This window comes from Notamacropus eugenii, chromosome 3, assembly GCF_028372415.1.
Source record: "Notamacropus eugenii isolate mMacEug1 chromosome 3, mMacEug1.pri_v2, whole genome shotgun sequence".
Taxonomy (NCBI): domain Eukaryota; kingdom Metazoa; phylum Chordata; class Mammalia; order Diprotodontia; family Macropodidae; genus Notamacropus; species Notamacropus eugenii.
In genome coordinates, this window is record NC_092874.1 from 272,511,689 (window position 1) to 272,519,518 (window position 7,830).

The window sequence follows — 7,830 nt, forward strand, 5'->3', positions numbered from 1 at the left end:
CTGTAAGGGACCTTAGAGGTCACCCAGTCACATTCTGATTTTACGCATGAGGGAACAGAGGCCCCTAGGTTGAGAAAGCTAATATTTGGTCTTAGGGCCTCTCATTTCAAATCCTTACATTCTTTTCACTGGAATATTCTTTAATTCTCTTTAGCCTGAAAAATCCTTCATTGGGGCTTTGCCTCCAAGAAAACATACCTGAGTTAGATACAAAGTTCATTTGAGAGTAATTTGTTTTGTTGTCATCACTGCCATTCAATCATTTCTGGCCCCATTTGGAGTTTTCTTGGCAAAGTGGTTTGCCATTTCCTTCTCTATTTCATTTTACAGGTGAAGAAACTGAGGCAAAGAGGGTTAAGTGACTTGCCCAGGGTCACATAGATAGGAGTGTCTAAGGTTACATTTGAACTCAGATTTTGTGACTCTGGGCCAGGCACTCTATCTATTATGTCACTTCCCTGCCTTATTTTCTAGAGAAAGAAACCAAGACTTAGTGATATACATGTATGTTTATGTACACAGAATATCTATATCCATAGACTAAAGTCTTAGTCTCTAGCCACTATTCCCCTGTATGCATTGTCTTGCCTATTAGAAAGTAAGCTCCCTGAGGATAGGAACTATCTTCATTTTTGTAATTTTCTCACTAGCACTCAGTACAATTCCTGGCATATAGTAAGCACTCAATAAATGCTTTTCCATTCATCCTTTCCAGAAATAAATTCCTTGGAGGGGGGCGGAACAGGTAATTTTTATCTTTCCATCCCCAGTATCTACCTTAGCATAGTGTCATAAACTTTGTAAACTTCTATTAAATTGAATTTCAAGTCCTTTCCTGATACTGGGTGGGTAATCTCAGGCAAGCCACTTAAAAGTTTTTGAGCCTCATAGGCGACTAACATCATGGGATTAAAATCAGGAGTTCTCAGCTTTTTCTTGTGTCTTGAACCATGTTGACAATCTGGTGAAGTCCACAGAAGCCTTCTTAGAGCATCTATCTATCTGTCTATCTGTCTGTCTGTCTGTCTGTCTGTGTCTGTCTGTCATCTACTGCCATAGAAAGGTATAGATATATATCTAGATATAGACACAGATATAGGTATACCTATCTATACACACACTACATATAAGCATACATATATGTATGTATATATGTGTATATGTGCACACACAAGTACATATGTATATAAAGAGACACATATATACAGACATATATATATATATATATACACACAAACATGCTTATGTATATATAAATTCACAAAACAAAATGTTCAAAATTCCAAAGGAAACTAATTATATTGAAATACAGCTATTAAATTGTTTTTTTTATAAAAATATTCATGGACCATAGGTTAAACCCTCCTACCCTACATCATAGATAAGAAAATAAACAGATAGCTATTTAAGAGAACACAGTACTTTGTTTGTGGTGGAATGTGTCCTGTGTGGAGATCGTAGAGGCTGAGAATATTGAGGCTATGAGGACTGCAGCCAGGATTGTTAAGGTGTGATTGGCATAGCAGACCTCCCCGAGTCTGGGAGAACTGAGTTTGAATCCTACTAATGTTAATAACAATAGCTGACATATATAATATATAATATATATAATAACATATATAATGCCAGGGCTAAGTCCTTCACCATGATTACTTCATTTGATTCTCAAAACAATCCTAAGTAAATTCAGTTTACTTAACTAGTACCTCAGACACTTGGAAAGTGACTCTCTTCTAGCCTCAGTATTCTCATCTGTAAAATGGGGATAATAACAGTAGCACAGAGTCATGAGGAGCAAATGAATTTGAGAGTACTTTGCAACCTTAAAACTATATGTAAATGATATTATTTTTGCTATATTATATTTTTGCTTTTATTATAATTATTATTATATGGAAGCAAATACCCCAAAGCTTAGACTAAGAGGGATCTTTTTAAGACCCAAGGAAATGCTTTTATACATAGGAAGTGATCCATACTCAGTGGTTCTTACCTCTAACAAGATTGGAGTTGGGGTGATTTGTGCTCTAGTGTCTCCCTAGGTTCCTGACAATTTTCTCCTTTATAAAGCAAGAAGGAGCATGACCAGGGGATGAGCTAACCTGCTGCACTGCAAAAGGAGCTCCCCTGGAGTTGCTACTGCCCTTGATGGCCACCATCACTGGATTTGGGCTCCATTTCTGCCTGGATCTCATTTTTCTCATTTTTTCTGTTGCTTATCTCTTCATTCAGCTCCTTTCTCCTACTTCCTGTGTCCTCCAACTGCTGGTGCTGCCTGACTTCCCCTCCTTCCTGCATACTCTGCCACCACAGGGGTTGCTTTCCTCTGACCCTTTGCTTTCTGGCTGCCATTTGTTCCTGATTCTCAATAGTCAGTTTCCTCCTTGGTACAATGAAGAAATTCTCTTGATCTCAAGCAATTGGCCCATTAACCACGGCATAGTCCATGTTGACCATGTAGCTCCGATCAAGGGAGTGAAACGTAAGAACCCAGAATATGGAAGAAAAAGAGAAGGGGCGAAGAGGGAGAGGGAGAGGGAGAGAGAGAGAGAGACAGACAGAGAGACAGAGACAGAGAGTTAGAGAGACAGAGAGACAGAGACAGAGATAGAGAGACAGAAGACAGAAGAAAGGTGGGAGAGATACTGAGAAAAGATAACACGGTAACATGACTCAGTTTATCGAGAATGCTGACGCAAGAGTCAGAAAACTCAGATTCAAATTCTGCCTGTGATTCTTACCATATGTGTGTCCTTGGAAAAATCACTTGCCCTCAGTTTATTTAACCAGTCACTGAAGATGGCCTCAGTTTTGCCATCTACAAAAAGAGAAGACTGTATTACATGACTTCTGAGATATTTTCCAATTTTAAAATCTATAATCTATTTTTTATTCTGTATTCATCAACTCTATAAATAGTGAAATTCATTTCCAATTATTACCACTAACAGCTTCTTATTTATTTTTAGATAGTGACTTATCCAGTTCACAAGATTATAAGTTCCAAATGCTTTATCTGAAGATTCGAAATTACAATGTGCACTGAGATAAAGAGGTTCCTTATAGTAATACATACATGTTCTAATATATCCTATTGTAGTATTTGAAATGAAGCATCTGGATTTATGAGCTGGAAAATGGCTCTTATTTTTACAAATTTGGCTCAGTTGCTAATAATTTTGAGAAATGAGACCTTTATCAATGAGATTTGCTGTAAATCCCCACCTCCTCCAGTTTCCTGTTTTCCTTCTAATTTTGGCTGCATTAGTTTTATTTGTGCAAAAGCTTTTCCATTTCATGTAATCTAAATTATCTCTTTAACTTCCCTTAGGCTGGAGGTAAGTTTCACCTTGACCTTTTGTTGGCTGTGCCACTCCAGAATTTGATTTGAGGTATTATTTTAAAGTTGTTTAGATAAAAATGTTGGGAAAACTCTCCTGAATGCTTTCTCTGCCATACTGGCTTTGCTCCCTGGAAGTTTATATCTTTATGTTATACATATTTATAGTGTTATGTAATTATTATGTATAATATATAACTATTATGCATAATTATAAACAATATGTTTTATAATCATCATATATTAATTTTATTCATTTCTTTGTTTCTTCCCTACTGCTTATTTGATCCTCACACCAGCTCTGAGAGATAGATTTTTAAATCCTGCTTCTAACACTCAGTCACTGTCCTACTCGATTTCCTCATCGACAAGACGGGGCTAATAATATCTCCCTATCTCCAAGGATAGTCGCAAGGATCAAATGAGATAGTATTTGCAAAGGATTTTGCAAATCCTAAAACACTACAAAATACTAGCTATGTATTTTGAGCATGTATGCACATACTATCTATAATAATAATAGTTAATATTTGTATAGTGCTTACTATGCATCAGGTACTGTGCTAAGTGCATTACAACTATCTCATTTGATGCTTGCCATAGCCCTAGGAGGTAGGTGCACTTATTATTCCTAATTTGCAGATAAGGAAATCAAGGCAGACAGAGGTGAAATGACTTCGCCAAGGTCACACAGCCAATAAACATCTGAGACCGATATGAAAACAGGTCTTCATGACTGCTGGTTCAGTGATATAGTATAAGCTCCTTGAGGGCAAAGATTGTTATATTTTTATCTTTCTGTTCTCAGTGCCTACTCCAGTGCCTGGCACACAAGAGGTTAAGTTCATAAAGGCTAGTAAATTGACTGGTTGATTGTAAGTTGCTTTATGTGGTGTTATAGGCATAAATATGTATAAATAAAGTCCCTGCCTTTGAGAGAATTACATAATATTAAATGTTAATTAGCCAAATATGCACAGGCTAGCATATATTCAATTTCAAATGAATCACCTAGACCTATAAAATACTAGGGGAGACCTGAGTGAGGAGCAATCATTATGGGAGAGATAGGAGATCTCCAAGACCTCATTGAGTTGAGGACATTTGCAGTGGGTTCGACACAAATGTTTTGAGCTTAAATTTAGGCAGACAAAAGATGGAAATAATCTTGAATTAAGCCATTGCAAAGTTTTAAAATTAGAGGACAGTTAGGTGGTATAGTGGACAGAAGACTGGGCTTAGAATCAGGAAGACTTCTCTTCCTGAGTTCAAATCTGACCTCAGACATTTACTAGCTGGGTGACTCTGGACAAGTCAATTAACCCTATTTGCCTCAGTTTCCTCATATGTAAAATGAGCTGGAGAAGAAAATGGCAAACTACTCCAGTATCTTTGCCAAGAAAACCTCAAAGGGGGTCATGAATAGAACACAATTGAAATGATTGAGCAACAAGAAATTCATCTTGAGGCATTGTCTACCTTAGCAAAGCAATTTAATAGCAGTCAGGAATTCCCAGGTCTCTCTAACTGTTACCATATTTCACATTACAGTTTTCCTGTAACTGAGAAAATCCTATTCTTTTCTGTCTAGATGGTATCTCCCATTGGCACAGAGTAGAGCAGATGCTGTGTGCAACACATTTCTATTATTATAAAGTTCTCAAATTCTTCAATGTTGGAAATCTAAATGTGAAGAAAAAGAGTCTATGTATAGAGGGACTAGACCTGTGAATTTCTCATTTTGGGGAACTGCCAAGTGAGGAAATTTTTCTTATCAATGGACATTGGTACCTTCTTTCCAATTCATAGTCTTAGAAAGAGTATTATAAGGTTAAATGACTTATCAATAGTCACATGGTTGGTGAGTGCCTGATGGGAGATTAGAATCCACATCTTTCTGATTTTAAAGCAGATGCTCTAGGTATTACACAATGCAGTATCTCTATTTCTGTGGATACAGAGATAGACTACTGTAGACAAACTGTTGTTTTTGTTGCTGAGTTGTTTTGGTAGGGTCTGACTCTTTTAGACCCCATTTGGGGTTTACTTGGCAGAAATACTAGAGTGGTTTGCCATTTCCTCTCCAGGTCATTCTACAGATGAGGAAATTGAGGCAAAAAGTGTTAAGTGACTCTCACAGAGTCATACAGTTAATGAGTATCTGAAGTTAGATTTGAACTCTGGTTTTCCTGACTCCAGGTCTGTTACTCTATCCATTTCACCATCTAGCTGCCATATAGTCATAGCTATACATAAAAATTACTTCTGAAATCATTTTCATTTCTTATGAACCAAAAATCCACAATAGTTGGCAATTTCTACATCTTTACACACACACACACACACACACACACACACACACACACACACACACACGCACTGGACATTCAATGCTCTACCAGGTAATTAGGTACAACATTGCTTGCTGATTAGTGGTTCTTCAGAAGGTAAAGGAAGACAGGCACCTTCTATTTTCGACAAGATTGTGATCAAAAAGGAAGAACTGTTAGCTAAAGTATAAGTGTTGACAACCTTGGAAGGAAACTAACAACATTTTAGAATTTGTGCTAGGTGAATTAATCACCCAATAAGCATTTATTAAATATCTCCAACTTGACAGATACTGTTTTAGGTACTGGGGCAGCCAGGTAGCACAGTGGATAGCATGCCAGGCCTGGAATCAGGGAGACTTATCTTTGTGAGTTCAAATCTGGCCTCAGGCACTTACTAGCGGTGTGACCTTAGGCTAGTCACTGAACTCTGCCTCAGTTTCTTCCTCTGCAAAAGGAGCTGGAGAAGGAAATGACATCTCCCCCAACCCCAGTATCTTTGTCAAGAAAACCCCAAATGGAATCATGAAAAGTTGAACAGAACTGAAATGACTGAACAATAAAAGTTCTAGTTATTGAAGACAGAAAGACAAAAATGGTATAATCTATCTTCAGAGAACTTATAGACTCTCAGGGAAAATGAAGATAAAAAAAAATTGTTGGGGATTGCCTGAATCATATCCTAGATTTGGATTTTTTAAATGATAATGCAGATTTTTCAAAGATTTCTAGGAAAGGAGAGGTAAGGTACAATGAACTAAGATTCTCCAGAATCAGATGAGGAGAGATCTGAAGCTTTTGGGAACAAAATCCTATTGACAGATCATCAACAAACAGCAGTAGGAACAAAAACGATAATTAGCTTTTATATCATGCTTTAAGAAAGATTTGCAAATCACTTGGCAAATATTACTTTTCTTTTATCCTTACAACTGGAAGATATGGCATTATTATCCCAATTTTACAGAACCTAAGGTAAGTAAGTTAAGTCATGAGTGGCCCTCTCAGTCCTCAAGTGTGGTCTTTGAACTGAATCAATAGAGTCAAAGAGCCACACTTGAAGACCTAGAAGCTCACAGGTGGCCTTGAGATTGCAGGTTCCCCAACCCTCCTTTAAGTGACTTTTGCAGGGTCACACAGCTAATAGGTTACTAAGTCTCTTTGTTCGAATTTTATATCAGGTCTGCTACTCTATACACTTAGCTGCCTAAGAGGATCATGGCAAAGAAAAATAAAAGGAGAGGTATCTAAAGAAATTAATGTGACTATACAGGTGGTTTATCAACCAAGTTAGCTTAACTTCATGCACACATACATAAACATACACATACAGTGCACAGAAGATAGAATCAAGGATAGGTAACTAAAGATGAATATGAAAGAGTTACTTGGCTGGATATAAATAAGTATGGGAACTCTGTAGCTGGACAAAAAGGTTAAGGACAACAAAAAAGACTTTATTTTTTTAACCTATTCTAGAGACAAGTGGAAATGCAAATAACTCCAGTTCTCTGGCTTGACAATTTATAGACGGCCCTTGAGGTCTAGCCAAGTTTTTTTTAGCCTTTCTGAAAATGTCTCTTGTGCAATAACACTACATTTTGAAGGAAATTTTGAACAAGCCTATGGTTGATTGATCAATTGACTGAGCTTCTCATGATTTACTTTAAGTGGGATGCAATGACTCAATTGAGTATATTTCCATGAACCCAACCCTTAAAATAGAGAATCTTGGAATTGAAAAGGATCAATTGAAATAGATTGAAAGGGCCATCTCATCTGAACCATAAATGAATAAGAAACCCCTCTACAGTACACCCAGGTGTTCATCCAGACCTCCATTATGAGGATGGTAACCACCTCAGAAGGCATAGCCTTTAACTTTGGGTGGGATTGGGGTTGCTACAGTTTTAATTGCTAGGAAGTTTTTCTTTATTCCAAACCAAAATTTTAAAGCTCTCCTTTCTAACTTATTGCAACTTGTTCTTCCCCTTTTTGCCAGATGGGAAAATCCCTACTTAACCTTTGTATTCCCATTGTCACTTTGAATACCCCTGGCTACCACCTCAAGTAATTGTGAAGGTTAAAGATGTATAAATTGGGAGTATTATCATGTTGTTCAGCTGTTTTGCAGTCTTGTCTGACTCTTCAGGACCCCAT